Here is a 22,308-nt window from a genome sequence, read left to right on the forward strand (position 1 = left end):
GCACAGGATTAGGTTTACCGCAGTCAGATAGAGCGGGGGCTCCGGAAAATCATAAAATGGGTTATGAGGAAATAAGAAAGATTATATTTTTGCTCACCTGGGTTTGCGGCTTTTAAGAGTCATAGTAGCTTCTGGGAGATATGCTTTGGCTACAAAAAGCCTCAGAGAGCCAAACAGTCAGGAAGAGGGAAGGTCAAGGCTTGGTGGTGAGTGAGTCAGTAGGGGGTCCAAACAAATCATCTTTAGGAATACCCAACATTGTAAAGTGCCTGTCTTCCCTGAATCTCCGGGGAGCTGAGAGGGAGTCTGGGGACAGATATGACTTTAATCCTTCTCCTTCTGAAACGCAAGACAGAGCCGCAAAATTGAACAAAAAATGATGGACATTTTTGCATTGCTGTCCAATTTGGCCAGGGCTATATCAGCTCCATAAGCAAACGAGTATTTGGCATCCCTCGGCAGGTTTTTCCTCGAGTCTCATTAGTTCCCCAAATGGAACAGCTGCTGCCAAAGCAGTTTGCTTCACCAGCCCTGTGAGTGCTCCCTGCCTGCCCCACTTCCTCGGCTCTGAAGGAATTAATTTCATCTGTAGCAGAGCTCAGAGGCACTACGGTGATTTCTGTTGGCGGCCAAGGGGCTCCAAACAGCCAAGCTAAACATGGTGGGGAGGTGAGCTCTGTTGTCCCAGCTGATGGCTGGCATGCCAAGACCCCATTAGTCACAAGTACCTTCCCCAGTGCTGGGGAGGATCGGGAGGAGGCTGGACCAAAGTCTCATCCTGAGAGTGGGGGAAAACCTGCGGAGTGGGAGGCAGTGCTCAGGGTCCCTCCACCTTATTTTTTTGCCTTGAGGCTGACCTTGTCCTATTTCCTGTTCACAGCTGTCCCTGCAAATGCTTTTTTTGCACCTGGGCAGCAGAATATACTAGCGGCATTGCTTTTGAAACTTTAATGTGCATATGTGTACCTGGGGATCTTGTTTAAAAGGGAAGGCCTGGGCTAGTCTTGAGTGTGGCCTGAAACTGCATTTTTTTTTTTTGCAGGGGGTGGGGGTGGGGAGATTACTATTATTTTTAAAAATTGCAATAAAATACACATAAAATTTACCTTTTTAAAGAAAGTATAGCTCATTGGCTTTAAGTACGTTTACATTGTTGTGCAACCATCACCACCAACCATGATGAGCTTTTTCATCATCCCAAACAAACTCTGTTTTTTTTAAATATTTTATTTATTTATTCATGAGATACACACACACACACACACACACACAGAGAGAGAGAGAGAGAGAGAGAGAGAGAGAGAGAGAGAGAGAGGCAGAGACATAGGCAGAGGGAGAAGCAGGCTCCATGCAGGGAGCCCGATGTGGGACTTGATCCTGGGACTCTAGGATCATGCCCTGGGCCAAAGGCAGGCATTAAACTGCTGAGGCACCCAGGGATCCCCAAACAAACTCTGTATCCATTAAACAACAACTCCCCATTCCCTCCTTCTCTCCACCCCTGACAACCACAATTCTACTTTCTGTCTTTATGAATTTGACTACTCGGTACCTCATGTAAGTGGAATCATACAGTACAGGCATACCTCGTGTTTATTGTACTTCACTTTATTGAGCTTTGAAGATATTGCAGTTTTTACGAACTGAAGGTTTGTGGCAACACTGTGTCAAGCAAGTCTATTGACACTATTTTCCAACAGCATTTGCTTACTTTGTATCTCTGTGTCATATTTTGGTAATTCTCACAGTATTTCATTAGTATTATATTTGTTATGGTAGTTTGTGATCAGTGATTACAACTCCCTGAAAGCTCAGATGATGGTTAGTATTTTTTTTTTAGCAATAATGTATTTTTAAAATTAGTATATGTATAATTGTTTTTTTAGACATAATACTATTGCATGCTTAATAGACTTCAGTGTACTGTAAACAACTTTTATACACACTGGGAAACCGAAAAATTCATTTGACTTGCTTTATTCTAATATTCACTTTAATTGCAGTGGTGTGGAACAGAACCTGTAATATTTTTGAGGTATGCCTGTATTTTTCCTTTTGTGTCTGACTTATTTCACTTGGCACAATGTTTTCAAGGCTCATTGAGATTTTAGTCTGTGTTAGAATTACTTCCTTTTTAAGGCTGAATAATATTCCATTTATGGATATACCCTTTTTAAATTCATGCATCTGTTGATGGTCACTTAGGTTCTTTCCACTTTTTGGCTACTACTACTTTTTGGCTTCCACCAATGGTGATACAAACATTAGTGTGCAAAGGAGACTGTACATCTTCCCAAAGATGCTACTGCTGCTAGTTCTCCGACCTCACTTTGACAGCCAGGATCCAGTGGCTAAGGGCCTTGGCCCTGGATTTAGTTCCCTGGGTTTTTATCTTAGATCTGCAATTTTATACCTTGGGCAAATAACCTAATGATGCTGGTCTCAATCTCCTCCTCTGTCAAATGGATATAATCCTGGGCCCCACCTCAGGGAGCTGGAATAAGTATTGAATGAGGTGATACATGTTAGCTGCTTAGCACAATGCCTGGCATGTTTTAGTTTGAACCATTTGAAATTGCTGATATCTGACCAGTTCTGACCCATAAGGATGGCAATTTCATACTGTTCAAATAATAAGCTTTTCAGATTATTGTAATAATTGTTATTGAATAACGTCAATAATAACCCTCACTTCCAAACCATAGCTACTCATCTCCTTGATATGGGCTGTCTGCAGGGAGCTCCAGGAGAAAAGTCACCATCCCTTTACTCCTTTCTATACCCTGACTCTAGTCTGCAGTCACACTTGTCATGTTGTCCTTACCCTTTGCAACATTCTCCTTTCCTCAAGCCTACCAATATCAGAGAAAGCCTTGTGAGTGTCAAGTGATATTCTCTATATTTTTCTGCTTTGAGATAATTTTTTCATTTATGTGTATCTTATCCTTTACTAATGTACACTTTTCTTAATGACCTGATTTTATAGGCCTCCATCAGCCTTTGGGGATCAATGGGCTCTTGTTTACTGGGACAATTTGACTTTTGTTGGCTTTACATGCATAGTGCGGAACCCAGTGGGCCTTTCCCGGAATCTTCACCAACATCTCTGAGTCTCAGGGGCATCTCATATGATCCTAAGCAGTCCTCTTGGCTGCCACTCTGTATCCTTTGGCTGATCTTGGCTGTCTGACAAGCCATGAAAGGAGGGAATGTTCACTGTGGCTGCTGTGCTGGTTGGTACTTCTAGAAATTCCAGACCCTGGGCACAGAGTTGTTGTCTCCCCTCCCAAAAAAGACAAATCCTTGAGGTGCAGAAATAGCACTACATCTGAGCCTATTCTTGCTGTATCCTGGTCACAATGTGGGGAGATCTTACTTTGTTACTCTGGATCATGTTTAATCCTGTGGACCCAAAACTATGCTTGGATCTCTGCTCCTGAGACCCAATTGAAACTGGCTTCATTAGTTGCATCCTGTAGTCCTGGTCTCCAAGGTTTCCAGGCAGGGACAGATCTGAAGTCATCCTTTCCATCCTTTCATTTATCTTTGCCCATAAGAACCTAAATCTCTTCTTGAGGCCCTTCTGCCATTCATGAGAACCATAATAGTTAATTTTTACTAAGGGCTGTATTAGATTTTATAATTTTTCCCACCTACATGTTTCCCAATAAGAGGATTATACATTACTGCCCATTGCCATGTGATTGAAGTGCCTCCCAGTGGGAGAAGCAACATTCCTGACCACTGACATTGGGTTTGTCCATGTGACTTGCTTTGGCCCATGGCATGTGAGTGGATATGATGGATGTCTGAACAAAAGCTTTAAAGCTGTTGCTTGTTTTTGCCAGCTCTCTTGTCCTTATTCTTCTGCCACGAGAATGGAACATGTCAGGGCTTATTCCAGATGGAGATTGCCCTTCATCATGAGACCAACAATTAAAACTTTGTGGTACTTGTAAGCCTCTGAAATTTGAGGGTTATTTGGGGTACCTGAGTGGCTCAGTCAGTTAAGCATCTGCCTTCTGCTCAGGTCATGATCCCAGAGTCCTGGGATCAAGTTCCACATCAGGCTCCCTTCCTGCTTGTGCTTTCTCTGTCTCTGACAAATAAATAAAATATATATAAAAAAAGAAATTTGAAAAAAAGAAATTTGTTCTTTGATATATAACAAAGCTGATTAATTAAAAGGCTTACCATAGTCTAGACACAGTTCTACATATATTTATTAATAATTTAATGATTATAATGATTTTATATGATACATACCAGTCAGGGTAAGGGTAGGATGACAGAGAATCCAATCTTGACATGTGATCACAATATAGGAAAGGATACACAGCAAATTGTGCATTGGCTGTTGAACTTTCTGTCTCAAAGTGGATACACATCATTTGGCCCATGTTTCTTTGGTCAAAGTAAGTCATATGGTCATGCCTAATTTCAAAGCGTTATCTTAATTCCACATGGCAACCCTGCAAAGCAGATGGGCTTCCTATAGTTTACAAATGAGAGAAGGCTTAGCAAGGTGAAGGACATACTCAAGGTCACACAATAGTGTGAATCTTGCATTGAGCTAGCTCAGGTCTGTCTGACTTCAAAGCCTTTTCTTAACTACTAAGTCCTACTGCTTTGCAAAAGTTGGTCTTTCAGACCAGAGGCCTTGTGGTTTCCACCAGGAGAGGTGGTCTTATTTTCAGATTTTTAGCTTTTCCTTGTTCAGAAATTGCAAACCAGTGGCCCAAGAATTGGATTTGACCTCAAGTTTGTTTGGCTTGTACAGTGTTAACATGCTTAATGATTAATTGCAGGTATTTAAAATTGTGATTTTTTACACAGCAAAACCCTACTTTTCCAAGTTCCTGAAAAATTGAAGATCTGGTTAACCTGGGGTCCCACTTGCATATGTGACAGGCGCTGAGTAGAGCCATTCCCTTTAGAACTGTGTTCTCAAATTCATCATCTTCTCTTGCCCCCCAGCCCTATTCCCTCATTTGTCATACTCACCTCATCCTGGCAGGCATATGAATTTGGATCCCTGCCCTAACTCTCCCCTACTGAGCTCTGAGAGTTGCCAGGCAGAGAACCCGCCTGTATCTAATCAGCAGAGATGGGTGGTGGTGGTTGGTGGTTGGTGGCGGTGGGGGAACTGTGACTTCCTGTCCAAAGAAATGAGCAAATGGGTTGCCCATCAATAAAGCTGTAACACAATAATCCAGAGTTGGTCCCAGCCACTAAGACAAGCAGGTTAGACATGCAGGGGCATGCTGGGGACAATCAAATTCAATAAATATGAATTTTATATCAGCAAGTTTTTGCCTCCAGCTCATTAAATTGCACTAATAAGTATGGGGCTGAGTGCCCACTTAACACACTGCAGCCAGAAGGAGGGTTGATGAGGAACCAGGCAAGAGCCTCACTGGGGGAATCGATACAGGCAATGAGAGAACATTCATCACAGCTGATGAGGAGGCCGGACAATGCCCCATGATGCACGATTGCAGCCCAAGGAGGAGAAGGAGGAATATAGAATATAGAACATGAAGCATTTAAGTCAGGACAATTTGCTAGTGGTTCTGGTGAAATTAAGGGTGCTCTTGGCCACCACCTTTGCTCCCTGTTCTCCCTTCTAGGAATGCTTTTTCTCTTCACCCCAGCCCAGGTTGTTGCATACAACAACAACTTCACAACCATAAGGATGTCATTCCCACTATTGTTATGTGATGGTATTCCTTGGACTTGTGCAGTACACAGTCTGTACAGCTGTACATGGCAGCCTGGTGCCTGCACTTCCAAGTCCCACTCATCCTTTCAGGCTGAGTTCAAATGTCACAGTCTTCCAGAAGCCTCTTCTAGCTCCTCCTCTGAACTGCCTCTGCCTTTTGCTGTCTCCGTTTTGGAGCATTTATCATTCCTTTACAGAGTTCTTACCTAACCAGCCCCCTGCCCCCCAACCAAAATGCATTTTCCCCTTGCTATTCTCTCTCATAACGTCGTGTTCTTTTCCTTCATGGCATTTATCCTAATTTGTAATTAAATATTTATCTGTGTGATTATTATTTCATGTTCCTTTCTGCAGCTGGGTTGTAACCTGCCTAAAAGCAAGGGACCAAGCCTTGATTTGTATGCTGCTGTTGTCTCACCCCCAGAACATAGTAGGTACTCAAGAAGTATTTAGTGACTAAAGGAAAGTGCATACAGGGGTGCCTGGGTGGCTCATTCGGGTAAGCATCTGACTCTTGATTTCAGCTTAGGTCATGATCTCAGACTCCTGGGAGGGAGCCGTGCCTTGGCTCTGTGCTCAGTACGGAATCTGCCTGAGATTCTCTCCTCTTTTTGTCTCTCCCCCAACTCATGGGTGTGCTTTCTCTCTCTCTCTCTCTCTCTCTCTCTCTCTCTCTCTCATAAATAAATAAATAAATAAATAAATAAATAAATAAATAAATTCTTAAAAAAAAAGATAGCACATACATATCACTTCATTTACTATTCTGCAGGCTAATAGAGACCAGAGTCTGGCCTTATTCATGCTTCGGTCCCCTGAATATTTAGCAGAGACCTAGAATACAGTACGTATTCAGTGAATGTTTACTTGAGGAATATATGACATATGCTTCTATGATCAGATGGACTAAATTTGCTCCAGTCTTTCTCTTTTTTTTTATTTTTATTTTAAAAGAAAACGGAAGCCTGCTTTTATTGATGCACACACTGACGGACTTGCGATTGGAAGGGGCGGTGACGTTAACATGACACTGGTGGTTAACGCAACGGAAACATGAGGACAGGAGATGGCTTTGCAGGGACATGATGCCTTCATAAGTTAGGGAAACGGACTGCTAGCTGGCTGCCCTTTCATTTCATGTTCTTCACAAACTCCTCTCCCTTTTTGATGGAGGCCTTCAGCTCGGGGATGGCTTCTGCTATCATCTTCTCTTCAAAAGGGGAGATCTTGCCAATGCCTAGATTCTTCTCGATGCCCTTTTTCCCCAGCAGTAATGGTGTGGAGAAATAGGCACAGTCTGCTTCCTGGGATTTAACAAAGGAACTTTCAACAACTCCTTCCTTCCCATTCATTGCATCCACAAGGGAGAAGACAAACCGAGCTCCAGCGTATGCCATGGACAGGGTGGCAGAGCCTGCTCCAGCTTTGGCCTTCACCACCTCCGTGCCGGCCTCCTGAATCCGCCCAGTGATGGCTGTCAGCTGGTCCTGGGGAAGGTCCACCTTGGGAGTGCACTGAGAGATAAGGGGGATGATGGTCTTCCCAGCATGACCGCCAATGACAGGAACATTGACTCGCGCGGGATCCAAACCCTTTAGTTCTGCAATGAAAGTGTTGGCCCTGACAATGTCCAGGGTCGTCACCCCGAAGATTTTATTGGGGTCGTAAGCTCCGTGTTTCTTGAAAACCTCCGTTGCAATTGGGATGGTGGAGTTGACCGGATTTGAAATGACGCAGATCATGGCCTCAGGGCAATGCTGGGCGCAGGCAGCAGTCAGGGTGGCCAAATTGAGGCATTGGTGTTGAATAGGTCATCCCGTGTCATGCCTGGTTTTCTTGGGACTCCGGCTGGAATAACCACCACATAGCAGCCTTTGAGGCAATCCGGTAGCTGCTCAGGTCCGAGGTAGCCTTTCACGGTTGCTCTGGTCTCGATGTGGCTCAGATCTGCGGCCACTCCGGGTGTATGAGCAATATCCTAGAGGGTCAGGCGGCTCACTAAGGGGCTGTTCTTGAGAAGCAGCGCAAGGGGCTGCCCAATTCCTCCGGAAGCCCCAAGCACAGCTACTTTAGCATTGTTCTGGGCCGAGGTGCTGAAGCTGCGGCGGAGAGCGGCGCCGGCAGGGCGGGCGAGGGCGGAGAGCATGGTTGGTTGGAGCGGGCAGGGAGCCGAAGAGCAGGCGCAGGAACCGGCGGCTGGCAGGTGACACCAACCACCTCCACCTGCTCCAGCCTTTCTCAAAGCAAGCATCCCTTCCTTGGGTAGTCTCCATGTCTGCCATTCCTGTTTCTCTCCAACTTTTTGCCTGAAGGATTTGAGTGAGTTATGGGCAAACATGGGATCAAATCTGCCTCAAATCAAGGCCTAGCCCAGGGACTCACAAACTGTGATTCATGGGTCAAATTCTGCCCATCAGTTGTTTTGTACCTTTTGGGCTACTGTGATAGAATGGAGTAGTTGTACTAGGACCATATGGCCCAGGAGTCTGCAATATCCACACACTGGCCCTTTATAGAAAAACTTTGCTGACCTCTGCTCTGGCTTGACAGCCTTGAATAAATCATTTAACCTTTCCGAACCTCAGTTTTCCTATTTGCAAAAGATCTTGTAACACCCACTTCATAAGGTAGTTGTGAAATTTCACGTATAGTAGGTGTTCAGCAAATGCTTGTTTTCTCTCTTTCTTCTTTTGCAAACAGAATTCTGGTCCCTTTTCCTGAGACTCAACAGAATCCTTGTTTGTAGTCACCCATTCAACAGACATTTATTGAGCATCAACTATATGCTAAGTTTTTGTTAGGTACTGAGGAGTCGGTGGTGAATAAGGCACAGCCTCTGGCCTTGTGGATCTCCAGGTCTGTAAGGGGAGACACAATAAACAGGTAACTCAAACCCAATGTGATCAGGAGGTCCAGGGGACTTCGGGAACACATAGGGAGTCAGGTAATCTAGCCACTGTAGACTGAGGAGGCATTCTGGAGGAAGTGGCATTTAACCTGAAACTAAGGAGAGGGTGAGTTAGCCAGAAGATGAGATCTTAGAAGGACCACTCTGGAGCTATCGCTAAGCCTATACTTGCCTGTGACACAGGATGATGCAGTAGCATTGAGTGCCTGCAACAATCCTGCTGGACAAGGAGAGAGTGAGCCATGTGGCTGGGCAGAGAAGCAGGGGTTTGTCTTGAAGGGCTTAATGGAGCCTCTTGCTCTAAGTTTGTCCTCAGGAATGTGGGTGCTGAGTCCTGCGGTAGCCTCCTGGCTGGGTGTGGTTTGGGCTGGTGGGATGGGATGCCTTGGAATGGGATGAAAGTCTTGGAAACTGGCTCTGGGAGGAGCAGTGATAACATGTGCTTTTAATTAAGCCCTGTGTCACCAACACAAAGGCCAGAGGGGCCACCTTGATAACACCCATGAGGGATGGCAAGGTGACTAAATGCTGTGTGTGGGAGTGACAGCACCCCCAAGTCCAAAGTGGGTATACATCACTTGGATCCAGCAAAGTGTTGCCATGGGAAAAAGAAAATCTAGAAATCTACATTTTAATATAGTTAACGTTTACAGAGTATTTATTCTATGTCAGATGCTCTGACATAAGCTTTCTATCCATGAGCATATTTAATACTCTCACATACTTGTGTGGCATGAACTGTTATTACCCAGTTTGGTGATTGAAGACATTGAGATCCAGGGTGTGCAAGTGACAGAGCTGGAGACTAGGGCAACCAAGATTTGAACCCAGGGGGTCTGTCTTTTTTTTTTTTATAAATTAATTTTTATTGGTGTTCAATTTACCAACATACAGAATAACACCCAGTGCTCATCCCGTCAAGTGTCCCCCTCCGTGCCCGTCACCCATTCACCCCCACCCCCCGCCCTCCTCCCCTTCCACCACCCCTAGTTCATTTCCCAGAGTTAGGAGTCTTTATGTTCTGTGTCCCTTTCTGATATCTCCCACACATTTCTTCTCCCTTCCCTTATATTCCCCTTCACTATTATTCATATTCCCCAAATGAATGAGAACATACAGTTTGTCCTTCTCCGATTGACTTACTTCACTCAGCATAATACCCTCCAGTTCCATCCACGTTGAAGCAAATGGTGGGTATTTGTCGTTTCTAATGGCTGAGTAATATTCCAATATTCCATTGTATACATAAACCACATCTTCTTTATCCATTCATCTTTCGATGGGCACCGAGGCTCATTCCACAGTTTGGCTATTGTGGACATGGCTGCTAGAAACATCGGGGTGCAGGTGCCCCGGCGTTTCATTGCATCTGAATCTTTGGGGTAAATTCCTAACAGTGCAATTGCTGGGTCGTAGGGCAGGTCTATTTTTAATTCTTTGAGGAACCTCCACACAGTTTTCCAGAGTGGCTGCACCAGTTCACATTCCCACCAACAGTGTAAGAGGGTTCCCTTTTCTCCGCATCCTCTCCAACATTTGTTGTTTCCTGCCTTATTAATTTTCCCCATTCTCACTGGTGTGAGGTGGTATCTCATGGGTCTGTCTTTAGGGCTCTGATCAGGTTCTTTTTAAAACCCTGGGTGAGGTGTCAGTGGGGAGACTAAACAACTGGCCAAAGAAGGACCCAAGGCTGCCAGCTTTATTTATTTTTTATTTTTTAAGATTCATGAGAGACAGAGAGAGAGAGAGAGAGAGAGGCAGAGACACAGGCAGAGGGAGAAGCAGGCTCCATGCAGGGAGCCTGACGTGGGTCTCGATCCCGGGTCTCCAGGATCATGCCCTGGACTGAAGGCGGCGCTAAACTGCTGAGCCACTGGGCTGCCCGGCTGCCAGCTTTAGACCTCTGATTAAGGGGAGAGAAGTGAACTTCACAAATGTAAAATGATGATGAGTGAAAAAAAAATTTCTCACTGATAAAAAAAAAATACAGTGTTCTTTTAAAAGCTTCTTTGCCCATGATGGATCAAGATGTATGTACCAGTCATTAGGGAAGGATGCTTGGGATGTGGGTCCTAAGCTTCAGTGTGCATACAACTTTTTCAGGGGTGTTTGTTTCAAATGCAGACTTCTGATGTTGTGGCCAGAATATGTGACTCAAAGACTGGGGACAGGGCCCAGGAATATGCATTACATTAGTGGAGCCCCAGCTCAACTCCACTATGGATGAACCCAGGACCAGCTTTCAAGAGGCGGTATGATGTAGGAGGATCAGGAAAGGTCTGATCCAGCCCCTAGTGAGTGATGAAGAGGGTGAGCTGCTGCTTCTGTCTTGGGGCATCCAATCAGGGGAAAGAACTTTGCCCTTGAGTTCAGAAGTAATGATCACATCACTTCTCAGTTACATGTCCCTCCCTGAGAGAGCCACCTAATCTCTATCCTTAACCCTCAGTTTCCTCATCTGTAAAATGTGATAAGGACCAAATCCATTTAGCTTCTTAGCTGTGTGGTATTGAGAAAGTCACGGAACCTCTCTGAGTCTCAGTTTTCTTATCCATAAATGGTCAGTAATAATGGTGAAGATATTATAATTCTACTGGGTAAAAAAATAATTCTACTGGATAATAAAAATAAAAAGTAAAAAAAAAAGATTTTTAGGGGAATTCAGTGGGAGGGAAAATAGGAAAGTAATTAGGATGCTGTTGATAAATGTTTCTTCTCTGTTCCTTCTTATCTTTACTGGTCCAGTTAATTGCTTTCCCTGGGTGACTTTATTGCTTGAAAGGAGATACTTGGTTCCTTGTAGGCATTTAACTCAGTTGGTTAAGATGTGGAGTTAATAAGATCCCAGTGGTGGTTTGAGTGCCAAGGTGTGGGGGATTTAGTTTTTTTCTATTCAGAAGTCCTCTAGTGGGTTTCCTCACTCCAGTTGGCAGCTAGCAGACCAGATACCTGGCAGATCAGGGCAGATGAGGGAGGGAAGAGTTGGGGGAGGCCATCATCCATCACTATTACCAGCCAACCCCTGCTGGTAAGGTTTCACAAGACACAGGTTCTGCTTAGCAGTCATCAGCAGCAGCATTCTTGAATAGGAAGATAGCTCACTATTATGAGTTTATTAACGGATGGCTCAGCAGGGTGGGAAGAGCTCACCGGGTGTGGGGAAGACCCAGCCCCACCAGGCTGGCAACTGGCCTAGCCATCCCATTGGGTTCCTGGGAACTTTGGAAACAGCCCTAGAGCTCTTCCCCAGCCAGGAGGACTTTCATCAATCTGCAGGAGACTTCAGAGGGCCTCCCGGCCTGCTTCTTCAGACAGAAGTGATAGAGGAAAAATTGTGTATGGAGAAAATATCAGTGGAAGGGGAGGGTGGGTGACTTTGGAGTAAATTGTTTTTTCCATGAAGCCTGTCTTGACACTATCCCCACCTTCAGAGGGAACAGACTACTTCCTGCTTTGTGCCCCACAATACCTGAGCATTTGTACTGCTTCACTGTACCTATTTGACCATTTATTTGCTGATGTCAACTGTTGGTTACATAATACCTGAAACATTGCCCTTGTAAAAAACGGAAGATTATAGACAGGTCTAAAGACTCCTTTGTCCTCCTTTCCCATCCTAGTGTCCTTCTCAAGGTAATCATTGTTTTTTTGTGTATATCCTTCTAGACTGATACTAGTAATAATATTAATAACAATAACAACCATTATTATTAGTTGATAATAGCAAGCATCCTTTGAGCACTATGTCTTTTAGTAGCTCATTTAATCCCCACAACAACCCGTTCTATAGATGAGCAAACTGAAGCTCAAAGAAAATGTTCCCAAGGTTGCACAACCAGTAAACAGCATAACTGGAAGGCAAGTCCTGAAGTCTGAGTCCAGAGAATTTCCCAGAACCACTATGTTGTACAATATGATCTACATACATGTTAATATACTCACTGAAGGTAAATGCTATTTGTGCATGTCTATGTGGATTATTTTTTTTAAATATTTTATTTATTTATACATGATAGACACACACAGAGAGAGGCAGAGACACAAGCAGAGAGAAGCAGGCTCCATGCAGGGAGTCTGATGTGGGACTCGATCCTGGGACTGCAGGATCATTCCCTGGGCCAAAGGCAGGCGCTTAACCACTGAGCCACCTAGGCATCCCTATGTGGGTTATTTTTTAAAGGCAAATGGTATCATACAGAATAATCCTTTTGATTGTATTTTTAAAAATATTTTCAACCAGCGATGTAAGGTATAATTCCAATGTCTTGGAATTTAGGCCATGTCAATAAACATGGACTTTATTATATTTAATGGCTATTGAGCACTTCATAGACTTCATGGACTACAAATATAACTGTTTTGGTTTCCTTTTTCCCTTATTTTTGTCATTTCCCTGTTGATGGACACATTTAGGTGTATCCTTTTTCTCTCTCTCTTTCCCTTATTTATTTATTTAAAAAATTTTGTTTATTTATGAGATACACAGAGAGTGAGGCAGAGACATAGGCAGAGGGAGAAGCAGGCTCCATGCAGGGAGCCTGATGTGGGACTCCGTCCTGGGACTCCAGGATCACGACCTGAGCCGAAGGAAGATGCTTAACCACTGAGCCACTCAGGCATCCCATTTCTCTCTCTTTTTAAAAAATACTTTATTTAAAAGTAATCTCTATACCCAATGTGGGGCTCAAACTCACCACTCCGAAGCTCCATTAACTGAGCCAGCCAGGCTCCCCTATCCTTTCTCTTCTATTTCAAACTAAAATTTACCTTTTAAATCTTAATGAAAAATGTACATTTTTAACACTTAGAATTTACATTTTGACAAAGGATATTGCCATACATATTGATCCTGCATCCTTGTGCACAGATTATACACTGTTTCTTGAGAGCTGTGTATCTTGCTCTCATTTATATGCATGTCTGATTCTGCATTTGACTGAGCAACCTGAGGATACAGACCATGCCCTAGCTCTTTATGTATCCCCAACTCTAGCATTGTGCCTGCTGTATAGTAGTGGCTCAGGGAATGTTTGAATGACTCAATGATTGAATGGTTAGTAGTTATCTATTGCTGCTTAATAAACTACCACAAAAGTAAGTGACTTAGAAGAACACACATTTGTTATTGCATAGTTTTGGTGGGTCAGGAATTCAGGCAGAGCTCAGCTGTGTCATGGGGCTCAAGTTCTCTTTCGGGCTCCAATGGGGAAGGGTCTGCTTTGAAGGTCAGGTAGTTGTTGCTAGGATTTAATCCCTCATAACTGTTGGAGAGAGGGCCTCATTTCCTCTTGTCTGTTGCCATATGGGCCTCTCCAACATGGTAAGTTGCTTTATCAAAATGTACAAACCGAGAAGGTAATAGAATCTGCTAGCATAATAGGAGTCATAATCTTTTGTAACCTAGTCACTGAAGTGACATCCCATGACTTTTGTCTTATTCTGTTGATTAGAAGAAAGTCACAGGTCCCAAGCACACTCAAGGGAAGGAGTTTACATAAGGGTGTGAATACCAGGCAGTGGGGATCACTTGGAGAGTTTAAGTGCTTTGCCTAAAATCACACAGCCAGCAAGAGGAAGAGCCAAGATTTGAACCTGGGAATTATTCAAAAGCTTAAGCATTAAAATAGGCCATTTCACCCTAAGGTTTGGCTTGACATATTCTCAAATAAAAGTGGTATATGTTGAGAGGATTACAGAGAGGCATCCTGGTGTGGTGGAAAGAGACTTTTCAGGCAAGAGACCTACATTTGGATTCTAGCCATGCAACTTCTGGCTGAATAACTTTTGGGTACTGCCTTTAGTGATCCTTCCTGAGTCTCAGCATTCTCATCTGCAAGTGGGGTTGCTGTCAGGATTAAATGTCATAGTGAATGTATATGAAGTGCCACTCAGAATGCCCCTAATGTAGCCTGCACCTCATGCATGCAGCTGCTGTTTTCAGGAGAGCTAGTCAGGCAGTTGTATTGTTTACAAACATGTATTACGCACTTTTGAAAGCTTCTTCCAAACCTGATTATTAATTGTTAATGGGCAAGGTCTGGGGTGCTCCTTTATCGTCTCTGATGGCTATTCTGCTTGTTGATTTTGCACACACAAACCTACTTGATTAAGAATCGATGGAAAAACAAAAGTCATAATTCAAGCAAATAAAGGATGCTCCATGAGAGGAAATCTTGACAGGCGTGAAATTAGTGCATAAGTATGGTTGCCATGGTTAATCGTGACAGAATCACTGGCCTCAGTGGGAAACTGCCAGCTTAGACAATGGATACCAAGGGAACTTACCCACTGTGGGTTAAGGACAGGCTCCTAGGAGGTACACACTAGGTGGTGGGGTTTTAGCCAGATGGTTGCCCCTTTGCTCTATGGGTTTTGGACTAGCTGAGAAATTAAAAGACACAGTAACAAGACAGGGATAAGAGTATCTGTTGCTGACTAATCTGAATTGGAGAACATGGCTTGAACCTGAGGACCCAATCAACCTTCTAGTCCTTTGGTTTAGAACCTGAGACCCTCTTTTGTGGAAAGCTGAGAGTAAGGAGGAAGGGAGAGAGAGAGGGAGGGGAAGGAGGGGAAGAAATCCTGAAGAGATGGGGGAAGGGGAAAAGGAGAGAGAGAGAGAGAGAGAGAGAGAGCGAGAGAGAGAGCCAGTGCACTGGGGAAGGGGAGAAGAGGCACACAAAGATGCCAGGAGGGAACAATGGACCAGTGGAAGTCACACTCTTGTGAACTAACCAATCAGACCTCTTCTCTGCCTCCCAGGGGGAGGAGTCAGGAGAGGTGGCCAGGCAGGTAAAAGCTTTCACATAATATTTAACTAATAACAGTTCAAGTCCCTATTTTATGTGCCAGACTGGACACAGGGGGGAAACTCGGGTTCCCACCTTTCATCAGTGAATGATCATCATAATTGTACTGGATATTTCCTGAGTTTTAACAGTGTGTCAGGCATTGTGCCAAGCCCTTTAAGTGAATTATCTTGTTTAGTTCTCACAGCAATCCTTTGAGAGGAAGAATAAAATTAGCCCCACTTTACAAATGAGGGTGCTGGGACTATGACACCTTGTCAACAAGCCAAGGTCCTACAGCTAGTAAATGTCAGGCTGAGATTCAAATCCAACTCTGCCTGCTTTCAAACACTTGTGTGTGTGTGTGTGTGTTTTAAGATTTTATATAGTTATTCATGAAAGAGACAGAGAGAGGGGCAGAGACATAGACAGAGGGATAAGGAGGCTCGGGACTTCATCCCAGAACCCTGGGATCACCACCTGAGCCGAAAGCAGATGCTCAACCACTGAGCCACCCAGGCATCCCAACACTTGTTTTTTAAATGCCGGTTTTCTAAAAAGGTGATTCTTGCACTTCCTGATTCAGAACCAACAGGGATGTGTCTCAAAAGTGCAGGTTTCCAGTGTGCCTGATGCCCACCTCCAAGCACTGACTCAGGAGGTCTGAGGATTGGCACAGTGATGTGCACTTTAAGGACCCTTGGTGATTCTAATGCACACCAAAGTTTGCAAATGATTGCAGTGGAAGGATAGATTTCCAATTCAGCTCTGCTAATTTACCTTTGGGACACGTAAATGAACACTTGTTTGCAAACAGGATTTTTCCTTACTGATTTTTACTAATTTATTGAATCTGTCAGCTGGATGGGAGCTGGATAAACCCATCCTTCCTCCTCTCAGGTATCTGAACTCCTGCAAAGCTCTGGATGTCATCCCTAGGATAACATTCCTTACAGTCTTGAATCTGGAAGGGTTTTCCTTTTGCACAGTAGTGACCCCTATACCAAGAGAGGACGAGACCAGGGGGTATTGCCTTCTGGAAAGTTAACTCCCCCACCCCTTTGCTTTTCAGGACATGGTCATTTACATAGACAGGCATAGCCACTTACATTCATTTGCATCCATCTGCATAGATTTGCATTCATTTGGGATGTGCTTGGATTCCTCTTATTCAATTTGGATCTGTGCTTGAGTATGCTCTGTATATTGCAACTTCCTACCCTTCCATCCTGATTTGGACCTAATGTAACTCTCATTTCAAAAATTTGTTTGTTTGAACTAAAAAAAAAATATTCCCTATAGGGACAGTTGGTTTTGTGGGAACCTGACTTGGTTATTGGGATAGGTGGGGTTTCCTTTACTGGCCAATGGGAGGCAGTGAAGAGTGCTGGTTAACAGCATGGACTCTACAGTTAGATGGATCTGGGTCCAGATCCTGGTTTATCCACTTATTCGCTATTTTGCATTGAGTAAATCACTTAACTGCCCTAAAGCTTCATTTACTCAACTATAGTGGGCATAATAATAGTACGTATCTAATTGTGTTGTTGTGAGGATTAAATGCATATAAAGTGTTTGCCTGGCATGTGGCTCATGCTGCCTGACACATGGCTCAGAAAATGGTAGCAATTAAAATATCATCATTCTCTTGTGTTAATAATGATGATGGTGATGATGACGAAGATGTAGGACTCATAATGCTCATAATCTCAGAAGACAAGTATTATGTGGGAGGAGAAAAGATCCAGTGTTACTGTGATTTTGAAAATATGTCCACAAATTCGGTGATACTCTTCCTTCAAAACTTAGAGCTTAAGCCCCTCCCTTGGAGTATGAGCTGGTTTTAACGTCTAACTTCTAATGAATAGACTACGGCAGAAGTGATAGTGTGACACTTCCAAGATTAGGTTATAAAAAGACTACAGCTTCTGTTTTGGATTCATGTGCTTTCTCTCTCCCAGATCACTCTGGAGAAAGCCAGGTTGTGAGCAGCTCTGTGGCCAACAGCCATGTAATTAAACTTGGAAATGAATCCTTCAGCCTTTTAGAAGCAGCTGCAACCAATGGCTTGACTGTAATCTCATGAGAGACGTTGAGCCAGAACCAAGAGTAAGCCTCTCCACATTCCTGACCCTCAGAAACTGTGAAATAATGAATGTTTGCTGTTTAAAGCTGCTAGGTTTTGGGGTAATTTGTTACACAACAATGTATAACTAAAGCAGTTGGGAAGACTGTATTCCAATTGTGGATGTCCCCTTCTGGGATCATAGGGTTATTATTCTTGGTATGAAGTCTGAATGCTCAAGCCTGGTCATAGGAGAGGTGTGTGTAGAGGTGTATTGAGGCATAGCTGGAATAATAGTAAATTTTAACTTGTTGACTGCCACACAGATGACTAATGCCTTTCCTTGCATGACACACTTAAATATATGTTTCTAGATTTTGAATAATATTTAAAAATCACTGATTTAGAAAAAGTATCATGGATTAAGTGAAACACAATTACATTTTGTAGCAGCTAAAAGTTACATTAGTAACATTATTCAATAGAGGCTGAAGCATAGTTGGGATTGGAGGAGGGTTATGTCCCAAGCTGGTTGGAAGCCCATTACCTTTTTTTCACTCTTAAAACTGGAGGATGTTATCCATTTATTCACAGATATTTGTTGAGTATCTACTAGGAGCTATTCACGTTCCTAGGACCTGGGAAATCTAGAGTAAATAAAATGGTTTATATCAGTATAAAGAATATAGTCTGGTGGGGAAAATCTGGAACCAGCATACAATTAAACAAGCAAAAATAATAGTGTGCAGAAAATTATGATAGATGTATTTGTTAGACTTTTTAAAGCTATGATGGCAGAAAGTCTTGATTAAGCCTTGCTTAGGAATAAGCAATTTATACACAGAGCTGGAAATCTACAGAGGGTAGACTCTAAGCAGTGAATGATCAGCAGCTCAATGATGTCAAGGGAACCCAGATACTTTCCTTCTTTTTGCTTTGCCTTCCTGGAGCTGGCCTCATCATGGTTCTACCTGTAGGTACAGGATGGACTCCAGGGGCAACTGGGGTTCCATGCTTTATCATCCACTTCTATTAGGAGACATGCTAAAATCTCCCTACTATACCTAGACTGTATTCTTTCTCTTCAATATGACTGACCAATTTAGATTGTGTGTACTTTCCTGAACCAATAACAGTTGCCAGGGGCATGCGTTATGGTTATCAGCATAACTAGGCTAGAGCTGGGGATGTGTTACCATTGCCCTATAAAATGTGGAAGGTGTGAAAGCGTGATGTGATCAGATTTTGTTAGGAAGAAATAATAGGGAGAATTTTGGATTCTGGTTAGGTAGTCAACAGTGTCTTATAACATGAGAAGATTAGGGAGATGTGGGAATATATGGCTGGGAGTCTGGGAGGACTTCACTGGGGAGGTGATATTAGCAAAAAGACCTGAAGGATGAAGAAACGGAGGCAGATGAAGAGAGTTTGTGTGTGTGTGCACACATGTGCACATTTTCAAGATTATGGCACCACAAGATGGAATGAGTTAGGACCCATGAAAAAGAGTTTCCCAGCAGAAGTTCCCGACCCTCACCACACTGTAATGTGTGTAAGATTTGAATCCTTTGTTTGTTAAGTTACTGGGCTTGTGGGGATATTTGTTAGAGCAGCTAGTGTTGATTACCCTGACTAATACAGCCTGGTAGTCTCTGTTTTAGAAGCAGAGTGACTGCAAGAGAGAGAAGAACCTGAGTAAGCAGGAATCATCTAGGAAAGGACGTGAACTTTGGGTCAGATGTAGAGTAATTTCCAGATCTTTAGGTTACTGGCTGGGTGACCCTGAGTAAATTTTGTTGCCTCTTTGAACTTTAGTCTTCCCATATGCACAATAATGGCTAAATTTAACTTTCAAAGTTATTGTGAGAATTAGAGATAATATGTGGGAAAGTCTGGGATACAGTAGATGCTCAATAAATAGTAAATATCATTGTAATTATTATTTAGCAGCCTCAAACCTTTTGCCTGAGTGTTAAGCAATTTTGATGTCTAAGATATGGTGTGGATGGTGGTAGGGAATGAAGAGTTGGCCAAACCCCTGGCATCTAGCTAGTGCTCAGGTAGGACATGCTACTTTGATAGATTGGAGCCAGAGGGGCCAAGTCCACATTGGAATCCCTTAGGATGTGCCAACAGGTATACCCAGAGTTTGAGTGTATACCATGAACCCTAAGGCAGCATTTTTCAAAGTATGGTCTATGGACCATCTTCTTCTGTAGCACCTGTAGAAAAAGCAACTGGCATACTTTTCCAAAATGACCATTTTGGGGTCCAACCTCAAAGTACTAAATCAGAATCTAGAATTGTGGGACCCAGTTAGCTATATCTTTAGTGACTCCTCCAGGTGATTTTAAATACCCTAAAGTTAAGATTACTGATTTAGGACATGGAGCCCAAAGCTCAGAAACTGTTCATGACAAGACTGGAAGGAGAGTTGGTCTATATTGGTAATGATTACCATTGCATCTTACTGGGTTCTAGGTAGTTCCACTATTCAAATCTATTTAGTTCCTTAGTTTCCATAGCAAGAATTCTGGTAGAGAAGGTTACCAGTATAAGCTCATTCAATCATCACACGGCAGGAACTTGTATTAGTTTCCTGGGGCTGCCATAACAAATGACCGCAAACTGGATAGCTTAAAACAAGCAAAATTTATTCACTCACAGTCCTGGAGGCCAGAAGTCTGAAATCAAGGTGCTGTCAGGGCCATGCCCCTCAAAAGACTCTGGGGAAGAATTATTCCTTGCTCTCCTTGCTTCTGGAGATTGCTGGCAACTCTTGGCACTCCTGGGCTTACGATAGCATAACTCCAATCTCTGCCTCTGTTTTTAATGGTCATTTCCCCCATACGTCTTTGGGTCCAAATTTCCCTCTTCTTATATGGATATCAGTCATACTGGACTTAGAGCCCACCCTAATCCAGTATGATCTCATCTTCACTTGATTACATCTTCACATAGCTTGTTTCCAATCAAGGTCACATTTAGGTTCTGGGTGGATGTGAATTTTAGGGGGATAATATTCAACATGATATAACATTAACCCATTTTGCATATGACAAACCTGAGACTCTGAGAAGTCACTTAGCTGGTAGGTAGGGGTACTGGGATCTGAACCCAGGCAGACTCACTCCAGAGCCCATGTTCTTAATTTCTTCCCTGCAACACAGAAGGAGGGTTCAAAGACAGTGTTCTAAATAGCCTAGGCTTGAGATATTCATTCATGGACTTTCTTATGTCAGTGGCTATGTGGTGGGTGGGCAGATTGGAATAGTTCGAAGGTGGACATTGGGCACATGGGTCATGGGGAGGGCCAGGCTAAGACAGACAGAAGTAATTGGACCTATATAGTGACCCCTTTACCAGTCTAGCCCTGCTATTTCAGTTTTTACAGCCACAGAAAACCACCCCCAAACTTAGTGGCTCCAAACAATAACAGTTTCTTAGTTCTCAGGATTCTGTGGATTGACTGGGTAATTCTGCTCTACATGGTTTTGAGTGGGGCCATTCATGATGTGTTCAATCAGGAGCTCTACTGGGCTCTTCTATATATGACCTCTTTCACCACATGTTTTCTCATCTTTTAGGGTCTCTCCATGTGAATGATAGCCTGGACTTTGTTATAGCATGGTGGCTGGGTTCCAAGAGAGAGTATTCTAAGAAGATAAGCCCCAGTGGTGCCTGGGTGGCTCAGCTGGTTAAGTATCTGCTTTTAGCTCAAGTCATGATCCCAGTGTCCTGGGGTCAAGCCATGTCAGGTTCCCTGCTCAGCAGGGAGCTTGCTTCTCCTTCTCCCTCTGCCCCTCCACACATCCTGCTCGTGCTCTCTCTCTTTCAAATAAATAAATAAAATCTTTAAAAAAATAGAAAAGAAGGTAAGTCCCAGTGTGCAGAAGCTTAGTAGGGCTCTCCTTGCATTGCAGTTGCTATGGTCCCATTGGCCAATGTAAGCTGTCTGATCAAGCCCAAAGCCAAGGGAACAAACTAAAAGATGTGGTTCATTGGGAGCCTCCATGGAATAATCTACCATCCCTGCATCTTGGAGAGGAGGAGGCAGCTGCCACATACTTCCCTAAATCTAGATAATCTGGTCAACTGCGCCCTTGGCCAAAGTCCTGGTGTACCTTGTCAATTTCTGCAATTCTCTGTGTTTGGAGCCCTACCAGTTAATTCACATTCAGTAATTTGAACTAATATTTACACACAAGCAGTCCTAGAAGGCATGAGTTATTTACTGTCTGACATGGGCATGATCTTCCACTTTGGCCTTGTTCAAAAGCCAGAGCCAGGCTTTCCTTTGATGCTAATGCAATAGAGAATTGATGACTTCTTTTTCTCTGGTAGCTTATTTCCCTTGCTGCACAATTATATACATCAACCATAGGACATATAGACAAAAGGAAGAGAGTTAAAATCAGCTGTGAGGGCATGTGCTGCACCTCACATATTCCCCTCTGGGGACACTTGTTGCCCAGGTGCTGGGCATGCTGTTGGTCCCTCAGGGATTGCCTCAGCCACAGAAGGTGGCCCCATCCAGTGACTGATGGATGCAGGAGGCATAAAGGTCTGGCCATCTCAGCCCGATTAGGGACATTATGAAGGCCTATTCTAGATCTAGAGTTCTCTGCATCAAAGGTCAAGCTGTCCTTCCACCTACTTCTTGTTTCTCGTTTCTCCCTTTTATACAGCTGTTGGTTCCAAGAGCCCTCCTCAATAAACATCCTTCATGCTAAACTCCATCTCAGAGGCTTTTTCCTGGTGCATGCACCTGTAACATTATCAGTCTCCTCAAAAAAAACCACTGTGAACATTTTGTCATATAACA

The 22,308-nt window shown here is 43.5% G+C and overlaps 1 pseudogene; it reads right to left on the bottom strand.

Annotated features, from left to right (window-relative positions):
* Positions 1-6,667: 6,667 nt before the first annotated feature.
* On the bottom strand, positions 6,668-7,939 carry LOC129519921 (malate dehydrogenase, mitochondrial-like; annotated as a pseudogene).
* Between the last annotated feature and the right edge of the window lie 14,369 nt (positions 7,940-22,308).

This window comes from Nyctereutes procyonoides, unplaced genomic scaffold, assembly GCF_905146905.1.
Source record: "Nyctereutes procyonoides isolate TBG_1078 unplaced genomic scaffold, NYPRO_anot_genome, whole genome shotgun sequence".
NCBI lineage: Eukaryota > Metazoa > Chordata > Mammalia > Carnivora > Canidae > Nyctereutes > Nyctereutes procyonoides.